Below are 23357 nucleotides of genomic sequence, written 5' to 3'. Positions count from 1 at the left end.
GAACAGCATTGCCAGGTCACTCTTTTTTTTTCTCATCAAAGGTGACCTTTCCTTTGTGTAAAGTTTTGTTGTAACTTTAAAATTGGTATCTTGAAAAAAAGTTGATCTGATATCTATTAGAACAGACAATTTTTAGCTACCTACTTTAGCTTGAACTGTCTCTCCTACTTCTCAAATCAGTTTCTTTTAGAGAGGGAGATTATCCAAGTGGTGAAGAAGGGAATGAGAAGCTTAGTAACACGTTCATTTTATTGTCAACAGCACAACACTGCTCCCATCTTTACAGTCATAACTGGTCAGCTAATCAGTGTGTGTGCCCAATTATAACTTGCAAGAAGCCATGTATCTCATAAAGAATTCAGTTGATTTTCAATATTTTCTAAAGTCTTGTTAATGAACAATGCACTTTTTACAGGTCTTTCATCAAGGAGTTAATAACTAGATGAAGGTTCCCTTTTCATCAGTTTCTAAGTGATGCTCCATTCGATTGAAGAAGATCAAAAATTATGATCAGAAAATAAAAAGGAAGTTTTAAAGGCAGTCTTTGTACAACACTTTAACTGTCTCATTCCTGTTATTTCAGAAGTATTTCACTGGGTTTCTTTCAGGCTTAAAAAAAATATAAAATTCTTGTGAAGTGCCAGTACTTGCCTTCTTCTTACTTTAATTTTAGAAACACTTGTGTTAATGGTGGGCAAGATACCTCTGCCAGATAGTAGCCCAGGCCTAAGTGAAAGCAACACCAAGGATAGCAAAACTATTCAGATCCTGCCATTGTCTACTATACTACCTGTGCTCCTAATCTTACATCCTACCCCGTGCCAGCCTGCAGAGTGCCATCCCACTGTGACCCTGACCCATCTCACTGACACTCCATCAGCTGGGACTGGGTGCAGGTGCTCTCTGGGGCTCTACAGGCCAAGGGAGGTGGGGAGAGAGGACAGCTGTCATGCAGAAGTTCCTTTATCTTTAGTGCAGGAGAAGAATATTGTCCTTCTGTGTTTAGTTTTACCTGAAAATTTCCTCTTTTCTTCAATGGTCTCTTGAAAGCCCTCTGTATAAATTTCCTATCCCTGGCTCATTTTGCCTTTTTCCATTTGCTAAGCCCTGATTGACTGCTTTTAATTAGAAATGGGCAAATTTCCTGTGAAGATGTGAGATGCTGCTTCCCTGAACCCAGCTCAAACATGCACCTGCTTTGCTGAGCTCTTCACAGCACAGCTTCACCATTTTGTCCCCTCTCTGTCAGGGGAGCCAGGCACCTCAGGCATGCACTCCCCTCTCCCACCCTTCCATCTCACCAGGGTTCACTCCCTGTCTGCATCCCACTCTCACTGCAGCATCCATAGCAAAACCCTCCTGTTGCCACCAAAAGAAGCTCCCTCTCTGAAATTTCCTGCAGTAGTTAAATGTTGGGCCCTTGTCCCCCGGCAAAGATTTGCTTCATAGTGGGTCATTAATCTGTGGCAGCTAATAATGAGTGTTTGATGCAAGCTGGCATAACTAATTAAGACACTGGATGCTGTCATACAAACATCCAAATTATAATTTCTGTACAGCGAGAGATGTAGCCATGCCTCTCCCTTGCAGAGGGGGAAAATGAGGCAGTACAGGACCAAAGACATTTTGCCATCTTGAGCTATTCCATCCTGTGGTTTGAATTGTTCCCCTGAAGTGAGTGCTGGCATTTAAGGGAGGTTTCAATCTAGGAGTAATTTGGGTTTCCAGAACTCAGTATTTCATAGCTTGTAATCATCCTACATAGTGAAGCCTGCAGAGAATCAGAAAATTATGCATTTAGTTTTAGACCAAGTTTATTGAAGCATTCTTCTTTAAGAGAAGCACTGTACTTTTGGGCACACTAAGAACACTCAAAAAAGGGACATTTTATTGCAGGTGCTTTGCACAGTACCTTTGGAAAAAGGGTGTAGCTAAACAGGGATTGACACTGTCACACATTTTACAAAATGCTTGATCCCACTGTTCTAAGGAGCAGTTATCTTAATATCTGATTCTTAAAATTGGTTATCTTTTCAGCAGGATGTATAAATAGATCAGCAGAAGAACCAGCTAATGACTCAGTCTTGTAAATTAAATGGAATTTGTTATGAATATGATTCATCAAAACTTTCCTAACAAATCAATTTGTTTCAATCACACTGTAATTCAATAATAACATTTAGCATTTGTGTGGTGCTTTCAACAGCTCATGAACTTTCCAATCATTAATTGTCGGTGTTTCACAATGATATTGTGAGCTGCTGAGTTGGGCTGTCTCTTGTTTATAGGTGAGAACACTGACATCCAAAGAGCTTAAGGAAATGTTTCAGCCTCTTCAAAGTGTTGAAATTGAAATTACTGTTTTACCTTTTTTGGTATCTCTCCTCAGACATGATGCACAGTGGTGTCTTGGAATCCTGAGCATCCATTATGGTTTTGGTCTGTCATGGTAGAGCTAGCATTTAAAAATCATCCCCTTCTGTTGCAGAGCTTGACATCCCCTGTTTGGAAGATTTGCTCACCACCAGGGTGCTTATCCAATATGATCCTTCTTTCTACCTTCCCCCATTTAAAGGCTGAGCTCTGGAAATCCAGTGTCACTGTGTCTGCACTCATGGACAGTCTCCCTTGCTGCACTCCACGGACAGATCCTGCTCTGTCCCTAACCTGCCCGCTTTGTCCCCTCTTCAATGACAAGTTCACATATTCCTTTGGCAGCTCACATCTGTCCAGCTGCTGTGAATTTCAGCTTGAGCTGCTTATCAAATGAATCCTACAGATTCCTACAGAATCCAAATGAATCCTACAGAAGATTGAAGCATTGCATATCACATACAAGCAGGCCAGAATAAGGGCTTAGCTTTCAGGTAGTCTGTGCCTTCAAAATGGACATGGATGTCATATAAGGATTTTTAAAAGCAAGGAAGCAGAAAAGCTACCTAATGATTACTCGTTTCTAGTTCAAAAATCTTAAAATACCCCAAAGGCTTCTGTAGGACATATGAAACTTTGATTTAAGTGAGATGATAGAAGGTGAGCTACTTCTGGATGTAAAGGCACAATTAAGACAAGCTTTGTCCCACTCCCATCTCCTGTGTTCACCTACAAGATGATGTATGAAAGGTGGCTACTGGAGTGCTGGTTGTTGACCCCTGTGCTGTATCTGACAGCACCATATGAAGAGGAACACATGAAGCTGGTTACACACACAACTGTGGGAATCTCATCTGAGTTTCTATCTATTACTGTGCAGCACTGTAAGCCTAGAAGACCTGTTGCAGTGCTCCAACTACCATAATACAAATGAGCCCAATCTCGTCTCTTCTTTGAAATCAGGATGTGGTCTTTAACAGTTATCTTGCACTATTAAATTATGGAACTCACAATGCTGCAGAGGCCAAAAGCAAAATCATCTCCATGATCTGTCAAAATAAAAAAAAAAAGATAATGGAAGAAATTGTCACCAAGGGCTACAATGATGTGGATAGGTTCTGTAGCTCAGGGACTCACTAAATGCCAGACTTCCAGAAGCTGGATCTTGCTAGTGGAAAAAGGTATTTTATATATGCCCATTTACTTATTTTTCAGGTGCTTGCTAGAGGTTGTTGTCACAGACAGAATGCTGAGGCAGACACACCTCATGTCTGACCCTGAATAGCTATTCTTGTGTTATGTTTTCCATAAGGATTTGAGTGGAATCCTGGCTAAAAGGGGTCTATGACTCTAAGAAACTGATGGTCATGATGTCAGTGGAGTAAAGAAAGAAAAGCTGTCAGTGTGCAAATAATAATTTATGAATCATCATTCACTGTGTCACGTGAGAGGAAAAATATGGAGGTTTATTGCCTGATTTTATTTATTTTTTAAGAAATCCCTAGTCCCACCTCTCTAGTTTTCTGCCAGTGCATATGGTCATCTTCAGTCAATAAAGGCTGGTGTTTCCATACTCGAGTAAGGCTCTACCTGGAAGTAACTAAGGACTAAAACACACATAGAAATCTTGATTACTGTGTTTACCCCTTACCCAATATCTACCATTTTGAATTGCTGATGCACAGCATTGCTGGCTTCCCTTGGTTTCTTGTCTTCTTTCTTGCATCCTCTGTGCTGAGCATGGTATCACTTAGAGTAGAAAAACATGTTTGGCTCCCTGCCTATGGCAAAACACTGAACTGATGTCTGGTGCTTCCCACTGAGACCTTTTCACTATAAACTTCACAGTCAAATAAGTCACCTTGATGCCGATATTTGTCCCTGTTCCCTGATGCAATGCATAAATCATATTGCTGTTCCTTATCAGCTTGTAGCGCTTGCTTAATGGGTAGCTCTGCTGCTTCAGCAGGGAATTAGCCAGAACAAAATTACAGTGATAAAGTAAGGAGAGCAAGCATCCATCAGTGGGTCAATTAGTAATGTTAAAAAGGAAGCTCTGAAATAACTCAAACGGTAAAACACTGGTTCTTGTGCACATGTTCAAAACTGTTGGTTGGTGAATACGAGGGAAAGAACAAATAATCAAGGATATGTTCTTTTTTAGATACATGCCAAAAACCTCCCTTTAATAACAGTATCTCTCATGGCCATAGCAGCTTTTATCTCTAAACTCTTTAGATTATATCTGCAGTCACTTTCAGTGAAGCTGGATTTGAAGCCTACTCTCAGTTCTTATCAACCGTGGACAAAGCTCGACGTGCTGACACCAAACAGGCAGACCTTCGAGTTCAAACCTCCACCCATAAGTCACTCCTCACCCACTCACCAAAGAGAAGTCAGACCCCATTTGCACTCCTTGAAGCAGCAAGAGGTTTCCCAGGCAGTGGGATTTATCAGGGCCATGGCAGGGCAGCTGGGGACAGGTCTTTGCAGAGCTCCTGAGAGCCCATCACGCCTCGGTGTGCTGCAAACTGCCTGGAGTTCAAAGCCTGTGAAACAACACCAGCTCCTACTTCCCACAAATCCAGCTAGAGTGCTCTAAATACCCCTAAAATGGTGTTTTATAATCACTGACAAGGACTTCCCTTACATGGAACCTTCATCATATTGTTAGAAGGATTCAGAGTGACAATTTTATTCCAAGGGTACCTGTGACAGCATGTTCCATTAGTCAGCATTGTGATGCTGGAAGGCAAGGAAATGGTCAGCCAAGGACAGCAACATTCCCTGGAAATGCCCTGCACACCCCCTGCCTCACTGCAAGAGCAATGGAATCGCTGACATCAGTGAGGAGCTCAACCTGTGTGTGTCAGCATGGGGAGGAGCAGATTGGTGACATAATTTTGGTTGCAATAAACTTCTGGGGGAAAAGAGGTGACTTACATAAATTTAAAATGAAGAAAATCAGCTGTCACATTTTCACCATAGAGGTACAGATAATCAGGAGGCTCCCTAAACTTTCTCCAGCACAAAAACCATTGGAATTGCCCCTTTGTTGAACAGCTATTTTCCACAACACTGTTCATTAATGTTTTAATTCAGAACTCTCTACACTCCCAGACCCTTTAAGTATATAAATGACCTGAAATTTAATTGCTAATTTAGTAGACTATAAGAATAAAATCAGGAGTTTAATTTCCAAGCTACCCCATGGTTATTATTCATTGCCCAAAAGCATCATTAACATAGCATCAAGACTGACACAGCAATGCCATGTACATTCCAAGATATCAAATGCACTTGCATTTAAATGGCTGGAAACCAGGAAAGAGTGAGTTATGGCAAAATCAATGCATACTCTGGAAACAAGCTAAATCCACAACTTCTGTAAATTAGTATGGCTCCAGTGACTGTAACAGAGTTACCCCAGTGTAGGCAGCTGAGGGACTGGTGTCTGTTTTTTCCGGGCATCTGTATGAGATGACAAGTACCTGAAACACTATAGTCTCTAAATGTCGAGCAACTTTAAAATCAAATGAATCAAGTTGTTGGTTATGTGATAGTGGCAATTACATTGAGTGGTTTGAGATCAGGTCTTTGTCAGCAGTAGTGAAAATGAGCAAACAAAACCATTGAATGCTCCTATAAATAGCTTCAGAAAAAATAATACAGTATCTTTGTTGAAACATCAACTTTTGAAATACTTACAAATTGTCAATATTGCTTCTAAAGATGCCAGATGTGCCAGAGATGGAATCAAGCATCATAAGTCTACTAGAAAAAAATCAGATTAGAAAATAACCTGAGAAAACCTGGGTAGTCTCTGCAAATACGATGTGCAATATATATCACTGCTTGCTGCAGAAGAAAAATTAAGAATTGTTACTAAGACGTTCAAGTAAAAATATATTTAACCAGACATTCTGGACACACAGGCAACAATTTTAGTCATGTCTACCTAGTGAATTACTTGAGCAGGACTATGAAGATCCTGGTCATCCTCACGGACTGCCCCATGGCAGCAGGGCTATCGTGGCTACTAACTTGCAGATACAGCAGCTACTACCAGCACCAACCACTAGTCCATGAGGAGATGCAAACTAGTCCTCTCAGAAGCTCAGGGAGTTCATGAAAAACCTGCTAATTCCCGCATGTTCAAAAATGCCTTAGCATTATCTGATATTTTTTATTCATTTTCTTAATAAAACTGCAGGTGGTTTGCTGCAGCACAGCAGTTTCCTCACAAAGCCATGAGGAAATAATAGGGAAACCATACTTTTTCCCTTGTTTTGAATACATGCATTCATTTTATTGCAAAACTTCCTGCTATGGTTTCAGAGCTGCTCTTTGAGTGGAAGTTTTTGGCCCTCTCAGCATTTTCCTCTCTCTGTTTTACTTTTGTCTCTGCTGAGACCAGCACTTTAAAGTCAAGGGCCAGGTCTGGGCAGAGGCTGTGAGAATGGACAAGAGGCTGGGGAGAGCCCTGGGAACCCTGAGGAGCTGAGTTCATGGGCCTTTGCAAGGGCTCTTTTCACTCCTAGCTTGCTCTGGGACAAGCTAGGCAACTCCTAGTTATCAAAGATATGATGAAGAAATTGTCCTTTCTCATTCTACAGCCTGTCTTATTTTCTTTTTCCCCCCTTTCATTTAAATCGCTGTTTCCTACAGTTTCCTTTTGGTGTGTCTTTAATCTTAATTTTAAATGCCAGCATTTTTTCTTTTTCCCCTGTAACTCCTCACTTTATAGCCTTCCCAAGTCAGTAGCAGCCTAAATTTAATGAATTCCTGAAGGTCAGACGAGCGTTTGGAGACCCATAGTTTGTGATGTAAAGTGAGGACTGGGGAATAGCTTCCATGCTACCCCTGCCGCTGCAGTTGGCAGTAATCAGCAAACATCTAATCAATGGGAACAGTAGCACATTCATGGGCAAAAGATATTATCTTGGCATATAAATAATGAACGCCTCTAAAGTACTCCCAGATGTTGGAAACAAGATTCCTTCTGGGCATGTGAAGAATTTGCTTAGAGGAAAACAGAGCAACCACACAGAAGTAGAGGGCTGTTCCAGTCTTATGAAGTTCTGTTTATGAGAAAGCTCTGCTAAAAAAAAAAAAAAAAAAAAAAAAAGAGAAGAAATACCTATATGTCTTGAATCAGCCAAAGCTGACCTCACATCTGCCAGATACCTGTAAAGCAGACAATTGATTTTATCTAGGGTAGATCTGCAAGATTGTCTTTCAAACAAAAGATACCCTGCTTTCTTACTATTGCCAAATATTCAGTTTACAATCAGGTTTTCAATATGTCCTGGAATCCAGGCTTCCCTGAGAAAAATGAGCTTTTTGATCTCATAATGACAACATTCCATGAGATAAGGCTACAAGAAAAGAAGAACAATTAAAACTAATTATTTCTGATAAGAAAATGCTTTAATTCACAGTTGAAGCAAGTAAAAAATTTTAACTCTAATAACTAGTGTTTTGAATTTTTAAAGAAAATCAAAATTCACAGAAGGTTTGCAGAGTTGTGGTAAGATTTCCTAGCCTTTTGGCTCACAAGGTATAGTTCATTTACACAGCTTTCTTTCTTCCTTGCTAGGGACCCTAGCCTTGCTGCTCCAGTACAGCTGCTCACTGGAATATATTACTCATGGCAGAATGGACCAACAGCCTCTGAATGTCTGACCACAAGTGATCCTTGCAAACACAATCCTTATATTGCCAGCCAAGTAGTTTTAACAGATCTCATTTAATCTGCAAATGTAGAAATTGTTATCAGTGCAAATTCAGCATAAGGTATCAGTGAGAAAAAATGAACTATTGTTTAACCTTGTACAACACAAAAATAAAAACTAGTCAGGGATGTCTCTCCATGCCCTAATAGACAGAACTTGCCTCAAAGGCCTTACCAAGTCAATGATCATTTTACCAAGACCTGCTCAATATCATGTGCCAGGATGGGCACAATCCTCAAGTAATGTGACTTCGCTTTAAAAGCCTCTTCATGTTTATCTCTCAACAAAATCACCACAATCTTCAGAAATCACAGTGGCAGGGGTTTGTTAAAGCACAACCTTTTTTTCTATAAATGAAAATGTTGATATACAGCATTGAATATCAAAGGTTGTTGAATTTTGTCAGTCTCTTTCCATGCTGGAGGGCAATGAAATGATGGGAGTTGCTTCTTTTCCTCTCAAAACCATAGAGGAAGGGTTCATCTGTCAGATGAAATACAGAACTGCAACAGAAAGCAAGTTCACAGAGCAATGAGTGTGGGAAGGAGCAGGACTCAAACCAGCCTAACATGGTGGGGACAAAAGCCCTGATGGATACCAGATCTATGGGCATTGTTACCACAATGAACATGATCCTAATGCCACATTTGAGAGAACTGACTGGAGCCTGTGCAGTCTTTAGAGGTCACTGAGCTTCTTGCACTTCCAGTAGACGGGGCGTTACAAGGCACACCCTCAAACAGAGACTGTGATCAGACCCTGCAGGGATGTATGTACATCCTTTATCTCTTCTGAGAACTTCAGTGGCTTCAGCGAGGAAAACTCAGAATTTTGAAAGACTTTTCTGGACTGGGGTTTGATTTGGAATGGCAACTCCATTTTGTCACCTCCTAGTGTCAACCTCTCGTTCATCTCATAGTAACTAAGGAATCATTAGCAACTACCAAATCTCTGCTTTCTCCCAAGAAGCAGACACCTAAAGTAACAGAAAAATTACAATTCTGTCAAATATAAATAAATCCCAAAAAATTCAAGCCATTGTGAACAGATGGTTCTAGCATAGGGCTAATTTCTATGGAAACCTCTTGGTAGTGCCTTCCTGTAGGACTCTGGACAAGTTATTTAAACCTCTTTGTCCTTGTTTTTTTGACTTCCATAGTCACAATACTTGTCTCATAAAAGAAGCATGTGCTCTAAACAGTATTTAGAAAGTGCCAGGAGGTTTTCTGAAGGAATGTAATTGTGAATCAATGAGTGTATTGTCAGCACCTCCTTCAAAATTCTCTGGATCTAAGTCAAGCTTTATATATCCCATCACAGGAGCCTCAATGCATGCTGCCCCATGGAAGAAATGACTGTCATCAGTACACTGCCAATTATTTGACATGCAGAAGAATAAATACTAGGTAATGGTGTAATGGTTGGGAATGTGTCACAGGCATATTTCCTTTGCTGGAATAATCTATAGGTGGCAAGAGGGCCTCAAAAATAGTTCAAAGACACTCAGGCACAAGACTTGGGGTTGTGGTTTGTATTTTTCCCAGCCTGAACTCTCGTGACCTGGAGTGCAGAGGACAACCTCTGACAGCAACATGAGGAGTGCCCTGGCTCTGAGGTTACTCACAGCAGACGTGAGGGGATTAGATCCTGCCTCTGTTTGTGCTTCAGCCTCCATCGGCACACCTGGGGCTCCTCTCTGGCTTGGGGGTGCACAGCCAAGCTCTACCCCTGCCATATATCAGTCTGAGTTTGGGGCTTGCCTCAACCATCCTTGTTGCAGTGCTTCCTTTCCAAGCAGCTTTAATCCTGGCAACAGGACCCCCTGGCCAGCCTGGCAAGCTGATGAAATATTCCCCAATTCCTTGTCTACTGCTGAAACAACAGCATTTCACTACCACACAGAAAAACAACAACAGCAAAAAACAAATTAAAAAAAACTCAGCAGATTGATTTAGCTGTATCAACCAGTAATTTATTTATTAGAGAAGCTGCTATAAGCCATACTGCAAATGAACTTTTCACTTAGATAGGAGAATTTCATAGTACAGCGGTACTGGAAGTCCTTTTCCCACACCTGTGAATACACACACATTTTGTGCAGCTGGGGACATATTATGGATCTGAGCTAAAAGAACACCAGAGCTATGGTTCTGAATGTAGTTTTGACATAAAAATTGGTCATTTTGAAAGAATTTTCTCTGAAGAGCCTGTTCAGTCTATCTCTGCCCCCCACCCAGCACATTGTGCTTGTAAGGAGAAGATACAGGTGAAGCCGTTTCAGAAAAAAAAGCCCTGACTTTTGTGTACTTCCATTTCTTTTATATTGCTAGATAATTTGATGTGACACATGGAAAAAAAATATAGTGTTTTATCAGCTCTGTGTTCAAGCAGGTGGTGCTGTATTTTGTATAAAGGACAGTGCTTAATTTAAGATTTCTACCATAGCAGCAATTCTAAATGACAGCATTTGTATTAAAAGAGCTGCTCTTCCCAGCAGCACTGTAATAAAAATACTGAAACAGTAGTGATATTATTATAGATCTGCTCCACTAACAAAAGTTCTACTGTAAGAAAATCTCTGATTTAGAAAAATTCTTGCCGCCTTTTGTCAGTGATAAATGTTCCCTTGGTTTCCATACCGGTGCAATTTAATCCTCATGATTTGAAGGGCTCGCAGGAAAGCAACTGTGTACAGTAAAAGCCCAACATGTTGTAAAAGCTTCAGTGAGAGCAAAGGTGACAAAATGGGTCCAGGAGCCGTATTCAGGGTGACAGTGCTGGGAAACCAGCTGGGAGCCAGGATGTGCTTACTAAGAGCCCTTTGTGTGCACTGTGTGTGTGTGTGTTTGTGTGTCTGTCCAGCGGCAGGAGGGACATCCTCCCACTCTCCCCAGCCCCCAGGCAGAGGATGCAGTGCCCCTCTGCAGGACAGGTCCCTTTTGCCTGGGAGAGGAGTTTAATTCACTGCTTGCATGAATCAGAGGAGAGCAAACATTCTATTAAAACATTCTATCTAAAACAGTCTGCCCCTGAAACCAGCAGCTTTCCCATCACTGGTGATTCAGCAGTAAGGACTGGTGTGGCTTCATCCCTTCTCCCCCATCCACTCCACCCCGCCAGGGTCAAGGATGGGGCTGATATTGACCTCTCTCCAATAAGATGGCTTGAGAGGTCCTCTGCCCACAGACTGCATGGGAATGCTTTTCAGAAAACTATCCAAGATGAGAAATGACTGACCTCTGTCCCGCTCCATCGATGGTAACATACCCAGTGCAATCGGAAGCCGCAGCAAAGTCATTTGTGCTCTGCTGTGTGTTGCAATAGGACTTGGTTCCAACCAAAGTGACTCTGTAAGTCCAAGCACGTTTCTGGTGGGCCGGACGAGGGGCTGGGAGAGACGTTTTGTGCCAAAAGTTCATTCATCCTTTCTCCTTGTAGTGCATCTAAGTGATTTTTTAATTACACTAATGTTTTTCTCTCATGACATTGTCTCACAGGTCACCTTGCTCTCCAATTACTGCTCATGTAAGGAAGTGCTTCTTGACACTGCCCTCAATTTTTTTCACTTTATTTTCACTTGTACTTAGCTGTGATGGAATGAAAGTACAATATACAGCTGAAATTAATTTAGAATTCTTTTAAGAAAACCCATTTCTCTCTATTTTTTAAATTTTTTCATTTGGATCTCTATATTACCCTCACAAGCTTCATGTCTTAGTTTTCAAATTACCATTCCCAATTATTTCCTGAATCTGTCTGGTGCCATAGTATTTTCTTTATAATATGGTGACCAGAAATTGATGAGTAAATTGTTTCATCTTCCTCTGACGATATTTTGAGCACCAGTCTGTACAGGAAACAGTCTTTCTTTTGAATTAAATGATGCTGGTGGCCTACCTGAGATCTTCTGTGGCTGAGAGCTAAGTTTAGACACACACTGCAGGCGGTGAGGAGAAAATTTAAACAAAGGATGCATGACCAGACTCAGAAGTGGGTGCAGGACACCACAGGTCACTGAGCTCTTCTCATTTGTCACCTTGCTCAGTGTTCACCTGGTGCTTGAGAGGGACTTCATGGGGGTAAGAATCAAAATGAATTATGCAGAATTTATCTCCATGGATATTTCATATCTGCCCTATCCCAGAAATTTTATGTTCTGTATTCCCTGGTCACCCTAGAGTTCACATGGGAAGGCAGCTCTGAAGGATATGAGGGTCCGAACAGGCTGCAGAAGTGGTTGCCATACACAGGTATGATTTTAATCCTTCCTTTCCACACCTCAGGGGCAGGAGGATAGGGAGGAAGGAGCAGGACTCTCCATCTCATCTCAGACCACCTGGGGTTCTTCTCAAAAGGGTAGTCTGATGGTCAGTTCATTAGATGGCATCCCAAGGAGTTCTCTTATCCTCTTGCTGACTCCTGAGTTGCAGAGCAGGTTAGTCTTGCTTCATCATGGAGGAAAATTGGCCAACACTAATTAAAAGTGAGTGTCAGCTCACACAGAAGCTCCACATTATTAGTTTAAATGAAAATACTTTCCATGGACAGCCTTGCATACTGTAGTACAAACTACTGCACGCAATTCGCTTGCAGAAAAACCCACGACATGCCAAAGGAAATATCAGGCAGGAAAACAGCAGCGTCCATGCCCTTCCTCAATAGGAAGAGGTGCGTCCCGTGAACCAGGCTGCCTTTCTGCTGACACAGGAATTGCAGAAGCTGGGAAGGCTCTGAGCCCAGGCCAGCCTGGATATACACAATGGATGTATGCAATCCTGGCTGACCACGCGGGATCTCTCTTCTTGCTGAAAACCTGAAACCACATCCCTCTTGTTATAAATGGCCCAGCCCCTTCCCAGTTGAACAGCCAAGTTCACTTGTAGTCAGTCAGATGTATTCAGGGTCAGGTTAGCTATGTCCATGTCATTTCTGATTACTGCTTGTCTGAGCTGCTTGTGAGCATCTTTCACACTACAGACAATCCCTGTGCCCAGACAATCCACTCCCAAGCCTACAGCAGACCTGCTGTAACAAACTGCTTTCTAATACCTAGATTAAACTGTCCTCTACTGCAATTTAAAACAATTTCTTTTTGTTCTATCTGCCATGGAAGTGGAGCACAATGGTTTTCTTCCTCACTTTTTCAGCACAAGTCATATTTTCAAGACCACTGATTATCAAGACTGTCCTCTTTCTCCATTTTTTCACATCTTTCTTGAAGTGCCATGCTCAAACCTGGACATAGTATTTTTTTAGTACTGAGGAAAAATGACCTTCGCATTTATTACATCTAATCTAATCTATTGCCCATGTTTTTATTTGGGGAAATGTCTCATTTGTGATTTTTTTAAACCCTGGGCCGGATAACACTGCTAGCACTGCTAGAAAGAGTACAAGAGTCTGTGAAGAAGTGGCAAGACCTGGGAAAAAGAAAACCATATCCCATCGAACCATTACCATGCATCTTCTGCAAAGATCAGCTTCCACCCCCAACTTACTGAGCACAAAGTTTGCTCCTTCCTGCAGGGACAAGTAGTCATGCCAAGGCAATAGGAAGCAAGCCATAGTTTCAGAGAATTTATCTAAAGCAAATAGATGCTGTGAGACCTAAATAAGTAATATTTGACACTGCTGCCTGTGCTGTACAAGGGATGTACTGTGTAGCTATTGTGGCTGTAGGCCTCCCCACATGATATGAAAATACACAAAAATGGTAGCAAGGGGAGTGAATGAACCCATGGACCTCCTATTCAGCCAAAGGCTGCCTCCCTCATCCCAACATACTGTATCTTTCCTAAACATCTTGATATCAGAAGATATTTCTCCTCCAGTTCACAGACTATTGACTGACAGTTTATGTGTGTCTGAACAGCGATGTATCTGACTCAGCTTGTCTCCAGAAAACTTCCCTACTTTAATATCAAACTATTGCCCAGTCTCATTGTACATACAACAACACGAGTATTAACTTCCTTAGGTGGAACACATTACAGGTGACACACACCAAATACCTAGCCATTCCTATATCATGAAGCAGTCACCCAGGATTTTCTCTTAAGTGAAACTGCATACAAATGCAAATAAATCCATGATACTTTAAAAAACAAAACAACAACAACAACAAAGCTTCAAACAAGACAGCCCCTTTCCCCCCCAAAAAAACCCAAACAAACAAAAAAAAAGAAAAATCAAAACACCAAAAGCCAACAAGACAAAACAGTGAAGACAGTATTCAGGTCTTTATGTCCTTTTTCTCTGTTTTACATGCCCATACAATCTGGGGACATAGTCTACATAGTCTACAGCAATTACTAAGGGCATTAGAACAGCTGCTTTATAGCAGTGGATGGTTTATGAGTACTTGTGCAAAGCACTGCAGATAAAATGAGTATGCCACTTGACTCGCAGATTATACCCATACCTGGTTAGAGCAAGGTGACCCATGTCATACCATAATCAGTATAGAAGTCTTATGGCAAAGTTATGTATGTGCAGCAGCTCCCACATGAAACAAATTCTTCCCATGTTGCCCATGTAATTCAGCTGCCTTTAATTCTAAATTGCCACTTTCATGAACAAAATGGAACAGCATTTCTGTGGGTAGTGGATGTTTTTCTGCTTTTCATCACAAATAAAACAACAGGCCATTTTTGCTGAGTGAGCTGTTTCCTTGCATAGCCAAGTGTCCGTGTTTTCATTGGCAGGGCTACATTGCAGATTTTAGGAGCCACAAGGAGCAAATCATGCTTTAGGCTCTGTAACACAAGCGTTAAATAGTTCTGTGCTGAAACACACTGTGGGTGCAATTAGATGCCTTTGCCATGTCCCAAAAAAGTAAACACAGATCTTGGCTGTTCACCTAAGCCCATGAGTAAGCCTGCACAGATTGGGGTTATTCATGTGGGGCAGCCCTGGAGCACAAGCCAGGAACAATTCAGGGTCTCACACAGATTTGGCAGAGCAGAAGATGGGTTAGCCCTGCTCCACACCCTCTCAACAACAGGATCAGCAATGGCTTGTGGCCTCATTTCCCAGCCTGAAGAAGGGCTCTTCTTGGCTGGACTGGTGGAAACCCTCATCCTGGTGCAGAACACAGCTCCTGGAGTTGCATTGATGACACGGGAAGTTTGCATTGATGTGTAGCAGTGGCACCTGCAAAATCAAATGTATGACACACTGTGGATGTCCTTACTATCACTTCAGTCAACCTGCTGTGTTTACTTCCAGGCACCTCACATGGTTTGATGAATTTGTTTCTTAGCCTATTTCACAGGCAGCTCAGAAGGAAATTATAAAAATTTCCTGAAATGTGCTTGTTCAGAGACAATATTTCATGAACTTTAAATTACTGCCACTGAGATCAGAGTTGCTTTTTTTTTTCAAAATGTAAATTCATGTTTTGAGGATCCTCAGGTTCTTGTGTTCCTGAAAGAGGCCTATTTTCCAGAGGTTTGAACTTGCTCCTACCCAAAAGTAGCCCTGCTGCCACTTGGCAATCCAAAGTTTTCAGGCATCTTAAACTATTTTAGCTGCAATATTGATTTTTCTGGGAAGGCATGTACAAGGATTTTCCCTCAACTCCCCTCCCCCATTCAGGCACTGCCTTCTCTTTTTTGTATGCTTCATTTTAGAATGAAGCATTCAACAAATGTTTTAGGTGTGTTGTCATAGTTATTCTTATCTCCTTCCTCAGCAGAGGGAAATCACATATAAACATTTCCAGCCTCACTCCCCTTTGCTTAGATTAACGAAGTGACCAGTACGTCACTGCTCTTGGTGATAAGCTTTGCTGCAGTTCAGGGCAGAGTTAAACACTCCTTCCATGAGAGCATTATCAGAGCGAGAGCCTGGTGGTGTATTACACAGTTTCTTTGTCTGGCTGTAATGCTGTTTTGACATGAGTCAGTTTCTGGCACTGAGTCACCTAAAAGCAGTGGAGACTCCTACCAAAAAAACCACTTATATTTTGCTTAACATTGAAGCTATGCCATTGGCTCTTGGGATTTTGTCCCCAGCCTCGCATGGTCTGGGTTGGTTTCAGAATTTTTTGAAAGAGACAGTTATCCCAATTTCTTTTCTTTTGAGCTTGTGACATTTCACCAGTCCAAATAGGCTGTCACATTCTATTGCTTCTAAGGAGGTGGAAAAGACCTGCTGGAGCGCCTGCCTGCTGTGCTACTGCAGGCTGTGTACAAACAATGCTGGTCATGGTAGGGAAGCTGGGCATCCCCCTCCATCCCATGGACACCATATCTCTTGCTTCCCTATCATCATTAGAGAGGTCTACTTCACTCTCCTCTTCCGCTTTTCTCTTTCCTTTAGTTTTGTGCCACAAATTCAGACTTTGGACTGTGAGACAAACTGCATTCAGAAGTGTTGGTTATTATTGTCCACAGAAGAACATTCTGCCCAAGAAAAGTTCAGGTTGAAATAGAAATAGGAACAGAAATCTCTTACCCAGGATTATCATACAGGACCCTTCTTCTGTCATTGGTGTTCACCTCTTCAGCCTGTTATCCATCACCAGCTTAGACCAAGCTTCAGCTTATGTTCAGGACTTCATTTGGATGTTTCCCCTTTCATGTCATCCCCTTATTTACATACTTATCTCTTTGCACATTCCATGGCCATCACCTCATTGAGCCAGGAAGCAATCTGGCCCTTGGGAATACCTAGCAGTTGCTGGGCAGCCATAAGGGAGGTGGGACACCTGTGAATCTCATCAAAGCTGCTGGCTGTACTCCTGCTCAGCCTGTAGAGTCATTCATTACCCTTTTCCTCATGTTTCTAAAAAAGATACTTGAATAGTGTCAGGTATTCCTCATGATTGTTCAACTTCCTGAGCATGGGTGCACAGGTGTGCTTCCACGGGACCCGCTTCCTCAAGTGGGGAGATCTGCCCATACATTCAGTATCCCAGCCTTGAAAGACTTCTTTGAACAACTAACCTTTCCCCCATCCACACCTGAGACTTCCAGTGTGAGCCATGGGTGCTGAGCCCAGGCCTGGTCAGCCTTATCCCACAGAGCAGGGACAAAGCCCATGGCTTCCACCATGCAGAACCCAGGGATCAGCATCAGCATGGTGAAGATAGTGTGCAAAGGTTATCTCACATCTTACGGGCACTGCCATCTGGCACAGATGCACATGTAGGAGATTAAACATGTAAAACCTAGCAGCAGCAACAACAACGACCATTTCCATAATAGTTCTTTTTTTTTTTTTTTGAAGGAAAATACATTGGCCGTCTAATTTGGATTCATAAAGGAAACCTATTAATGAAAAGCTTCAAAGAACTGTCTCAGAACTTTTAATCAGTAGTTGCATTTTAGCATGGAAAGAAAAAGCAGAGGGGGCTGGGTGGTGGGCTGTTTTGTTGTTGTTGGTTTTGTAGTTTTTTGTTTAAAGCATCAGACTATTTGAAAGCAGGCTGGGTGAGGGAGCCCAGCAGGGAGTCTCTTCTCGCCCACCTGGAGAAGAGGCCCCCTGAATGCTTGTTTTCATTAGCATGGGCCTCTCTGGCTCTTCAAAACCCTTTCCACCCGTTGCCAAGGCAACCTGGAGCCGTATTGCGGCACATGGGTGTTGTGCATCAACTGGTGTGTTGCACTTAACTGAAATAAATAACCAAATAAACATGGAAAATGGCCACGGGCCAAATAAGGGCACTGTCTTTTATCATGGACATCTAACATTTATAGGGATTTCAAACACTCTACTAGGCGTATCGGCAGAAAGGTAGTTGATCAAAAAAGGAAAATGCATGTGCACGCACAGACAGTTCGTTTCATCACTTCGTTTTAATGGGTCCTCTTGCTTGAATAAGGTGAAAGGAATCGGGTCTAGAGCATGCAAGCAAACCCTCAGTTATATTTTCATGCCATTTGATGGCTCTCAGCTGGGCCTGGCTTTTCCGCAGAGCTTGGCTCCTACTTCAGCATCAGCATCACCATCAGCAGCTGTTTTCCCATCAGGCCTGGATGCATGCAAGCTGCAGGAGGAACTTCTGAGCACTGCAAAGACAACCTCCACAGCAGGGGCTGTAAGCGTGGCTTTCAGGATCCAACTGCTCCTGGACCCCCACCTGTGTAATTTATACCACAGTGTTACCCACCACAGCTGTGGGTGTGTGAGTAAAAACCACGGGCTTTGGTTTCAACCAACCTCGTGGAGAAGGACGGTGTCTGGGGAGATACCACAGACTGCATTTGTCATTGAGGATCAGCTCCCAAAGTCCTGCTTTATGGGGCATGAGGGGAATGGTTTCCACCACTACCTGCATGAGGTCCCTGGCATTGAGGGGTAACAGCTGCAATGCCCCTTCACAATATCCCAGAACAGCCAAGGAAAACCAATGTCCCCAGGAATATCTGTAGCTAGTTCTGCTTCATATGGCTGCAAAAAATGTTTTCATTTAGACTCAGGAAGGGAGGTGTTGGCTGCAACTTCTCTCAGGGGAACAGGGAAGGGAGTGGGGTGGGAAGCTTGGCAAGGAACAGCATCCATTGCCCAGTGCCACACTGTACCATGCCATACTGTGCTGTGCCATGCTGTGCTAGCAGTTGTCACAGCAGGAGCTAGCAGCAGGAGCTTTGCAGAGGCAAGACAATGAGCTATGTGCAGATTGTACATGCTGGTAGGTGCAGGTGTGAGTCAGGGGAAGCCAGCAGGGAGGAGATATGAGGGCTGCCATTCCTCAGGAGGGGCCAGAGCAGACTGCAGTAGTTTCCCATTGGAAAGAGAACAATGCAGCTTGTGCTTCCATCAAGGTGTCCAAGAGGTGAAGAATTGCACCTTCTGTGGGGACTAACTGAATGATTTCTGAACATGATCCTGGTGACTGGATGTAGATCCAGGGCCAGATGCATGTCCAGAGTCAGTGCTCAATTAAGCCCTGTCTTTAGCTAACACCTAACAGAGTCTCACAGTTTTGAAAAAAAAAAAAAGATAACATGGTGTGATATCACACCAGCCATTTTCCTTCTTCTTGCTTCACCTTGGAAGCCCTCCTTGCAGTCTTTCCAGGACAAGTCCCTCTTTTCCAGCACACAGGACCCAAATACCTGTGATTGCCCTTTTTCCTGAGTACCCTCTGTCCTTTCGTTCCCTTGGGAGACTTATGGTGCCAAATGCAGTGTGAAAGCTGTTTGTCCCACCTGAGATCTTCATTTTAAACACGTGCACAGGCCATACTATCAAACTGAAGAAATTTTGACTCTGTGTGTGTGTCTGGTGTTTGCCCAACAGCTATGGTGATCCAGGGTGTCACCCCTCAGCACTTCCCATGTATCCTGTGGTGAATGGCAAGGTACATCAAAAGGCTTCCTCCAGCTCCCCATCCCTCAGCACAAGCCATGGTTTTCCCTGCTGCTCTTGCAGCTCCCCTGGCATGAAACAGCATGGCAGCTCTGTTTTTTTAAGCTCCCAAGTATTATTACAACACAGACCTTCCAAATGCCAGGATCTAAAAGTAGTATGGTAGAGAATGTATGGACATGGATGCACTTGGATGTCAGTGCTTGCATATATATGTATAGACAGGTGTGCACTTAATATTTTTCTGTTCAATAGATACAGATGTATTTATATCTGCTTTACATATTTATGCTCAGTACACAAAATACCTTTAAAATGTATATGTACCTATCAGACATACAAAACATACCAAGTATTTGATAACGGCTAAGTCTTCAGATGATTTGATTCTAGTTTATATTTTCATTTAATTTTACTTAATTGAGCTGTAACCTCTTTATTTAGGACTTTCAAATATGTAGCTATATATAACTGTGATTGCTGAAATAAATGTAAACATTATTAAAAAATGCATCACAATGCATCACAGTGCAAGCTGTCTAACTGGTGCAGTCAAAAATACACAAATGGAAATGATGATCAGTCATGGGTGTATACACATACAATACTTATTGTATTGTAAAATACATATATATTACTTATAAAACTATGAGAAACTTTATTGGTGTTCAGATGCACCTGAATCTGACCCTGGCAAATGCATCTCATGTAAGCCAAAGATTGAAAAATGCTTTTCCAATGAGGACTCTGACATTTTTACAAAACTCTCACCATATTTAAAACCTAAGCCCTGAGAAACAGAAGGAGCTTAAGGAAAGAGCTGTGGGAGGAGCTACTATATGCATCCTATTTAGTGTCCATTTTGGGTTTGGCTTTGGTATCGGTGTTTCACTCACATCACCCAAATTAGTTCAAAACTGTGTTAGGAAAAATAGGGAACACCTCCCTCTGACATGCATGGTAAGACCTATTTGGGATTGATACCACAGCCACACATCTGTGGCATACTTCTGGTGTAGTGCCCATTACTGAGTGGAAAAGTTGTGTTGTAGTCTCTCATATAGCCTGATTTTCAGGATTTGGCACTGATTTGCTGAGGGTTTCCCAGTTCATGCCTGAGGACAGGGAACAGCCTGCAGCCAAGGGTGGTATCCTGAAAGGTAGAGGAATGTAGACCTGACCCCACACTGGAAGTGAAGTGGCTTGCAGTCACACAGGCAGAGCAGAGAATTAAACCCTACAGGTGCTGTTAAGAACAAAAGACTAAAACTTCTGAGCTGCCACAAGAAGCAGGATTGCCCAGATCTTCAAATGGTGAAAACTGTTGCAAAACCCATTAACTGCACCAGAGTTTCACTGATCTGCACTAGCTGGGGACAGGGTACAGTGAAAGAGAATAGACTTACAATATATGCAATGGGGTACACCTCATCCCCTTCCCCAGCTAACATCTATCAGGTTCAGCAAGGCTTTGGTAATACACATTAGAGGCTGTCCAGCATGATCTATGGAGTAGTTTAAATTGCATCAGACTTAAGGTGGCCTCTCACATTGCTCTCAATGGGGAAACTCAATAATTCTGAGCTGCTGTGGCTCTGAAAAATTGTGCCCATAAATCTCTTTCTCATATGGCTCATCATGTATCCAAGGATGATCATGGCACAGCTGAATTGAATATGCACCCTAGAAAGTGTGTGTAGTTCAAAGAATCAGACTTTGTTTTTTACACATGGTAGAGAAGCGTTTCAGTTCACCTTTAAGGAACAAGATCCATCTCACCAATCTGTTTTCTGGTAGTACACCTGTTAGGAAGGAAAAGGCATATGGGTCTGCTCTGAGGAAAAGCAATCTCCTCTTGGTAAGCTCAGGTCCTGGATCCTGAGAGCACCAATTTTTCCCACATAGATGAAGCCCAGTTCAGCAGCAAGGAAAAGCAGAATTCCGATGTGCCACTACAGCCCTATCTAAACTCGAGTGCGGGAACAGGCAGGGGGAAGAGGAGGAAACCATACGTCAGCTGTCTGTGAAAGTATCAAATTAAGCTGATAAGTAATCTTTGCTCCATGACGAGTGTGCTGTTGGTCTAATTAAGCCTCATTTTGAGATTAGGCACGAGTGAAGAATTGCAGGACTTGGCAGTTTATTTGCTGATCGCTCCCTGGTTGTGTTTTCCAGGCATTTTATAGGGGGTAGGATGAGTATTCTCCATTTCACATGGCTGAGGTAGTATTTCCCTGGAATGGGAAAATTAACCTCAAAATCCAGTTAATCTTAATTAGAAGGGAAAAAACATCCGTCAAAAACGCAAACCCACCCAAAAAAATCCAAATCACAGCATTTGTGGCTCTGAGGAGGGTCCAAGGGGTAAAAAATAGCTTCCTGTTATTTCAACAAGCCATGGCTGCAGTCCTGCTTTCCTCACCCCTGGGACATCACCCTGTGATTAAATCAATGACAAATCTAAGGATTAGGACACACTGACCAGTAATGTACTTAAATACTAAAATATCCAAACAATCCTTTTGAATTCAATGGCAGCACTCATGGAGTTAAAAATAAGCATGCTGTTAAGTGCCTTCATCAGATCAAGGTCTAATTATTTACTCCATGTGAGTAGTTCCAGAGGAACTCCTGTCTTTGCTGATGGGGTTGCTAAACTTAAGAAAAATAGCCTACAATTTCAATTCATGTAGTGGCAAAATGAAGTTCTCCTAAAATTATTTTGTGCAATAAAACCTATGTCAAACAGATTAAAATAAAACGGCAAAGGAAAATTTCCTAAAAGAAAATAAATCTTCTACGAACAAAGACATTTTGACACAGACCTTATGGATGATTTCAAGTGATATTTTTAGGCAAGTCTTGTCTTTTGGGGACTTTAATTTGCAGTGTATTTTTGAAAGTCTGTTGCTACTTCTGTATGGATTTGATATGGTGTATCAATAAGGAGGAAGTAAAAATGAATACAAAATGAAATGCAGAGTCTCCACATTAGTTTCTTAATATTGCTTCTGTCATTTCAGGACAATGTGTCCCCATGCATCAAGTTCTCTAAAGCCTTCTGCTGTATATTATGTCCCTAATTGTTTAAAGCAAGCTTTAAATAAAACAATGCTTTCGTACCCTCTGTTTCTTCTGGTCACCTCTGGCCCAAACTGGCAACCACAGTAGTGAAAAATCTCAGCTGAACAAGTGTGTTAAAGTGCTTCTTTGAGTGTTTAGATCAAGATTTCTGAGTTTGGTTCTAACTGAATATTTTCCAATATCTTTTGTGGTCTGTGAAATCTGGGGTGAAAAACTCAGAAGAAGGTTCAGAGGAACCTTCAGCAGAATCTCAGGAAGATCAAGCTCCTCCAAGAGCCCCAGTACTACTTTCTTCTGGTTGAATTGGAAATGCTCTAAGGACAGGGTCTTACCTACTGAAGGTGCTTTCAGTAATGGCCCCAAGCATGCGCCTGAGAGGGAAGGGTGGAGGCAAGAGTGAAATGTCCTTTAAGTGAAATCTTTCCTTTAAGTAACTGAGATGAGCATTTGACTTATATTTGGTTCTTTCTTGGCTGGAGGCTTCCAACCAAAGGCAGTTCGTCCTATCCTCACATGTCAGGGCCAGGATTCACCTCGCAGCACGTCAGGCACTTGCTTTGCAGCAGCTGGGGTGAAGCACAGGCTCTCCTGAGGGTGATTCACATCACAGGTGGGCTGAGGTGCCCTTGGGATGTGCCTGCCCTGTCTATAATGGGAACCAAGGGCTGACAGCACTCCAAACTTAGCCACCTCAGCTACATGCCTACAGCACAGTAGGACGAATCTGGGCTTATACATATATTTTCCTCCCTTCAGGTAAAATTTCACTTTGCATTGACCTTCTGCACTGTTGCTCTCTTAAAAGCAGTCTCCAGGGCAGCATCAGGGCTCACAGAGCAAATAGACACT

At 42.3% G+C, this 23357-nt stretch overlaps 1 long non-coding RNA gene across 1 annotated transcript in view; it reads right to left on the bottom strand.

The window, feature by feature from the left end:
* The window catches only part of LOC110475946 (uncharacterized), a 114485-nt gene extending 91349 nt beyond the window's left edge, over window positions 1-23136 (bottom strand). The window contains exon 1 of the long non-coding RNA XR_004147777.2: window positions 11346-23136. This is a non-coding gene — a long non-coding RNA (uncharacterized LOC110475946). The remainder of the gene's footprint in view (window positions 1-11345) is intronic.
* Between the last annotated feature and the right edge of the window lie 221 nt (window positions 23137-23357).

This window comes from Lonchura striata, chromosome 2, assembly GCF_050655825.1.
Source record: "Lonchura striata isolate lonStrDom1 chromosome 2, ASM5065582v1, whole genome shotgun sequence".
In the NCBI taxonomy this organism is placed as follows: Eukaryota; Metazoa; Chordata; class Aves; order Passeriformes; family Estrildidae; genus Lonchura; species Lonchura striata.
This window is presented reverse-complemented; position numbering and strand designations above follow the sequence as displayed.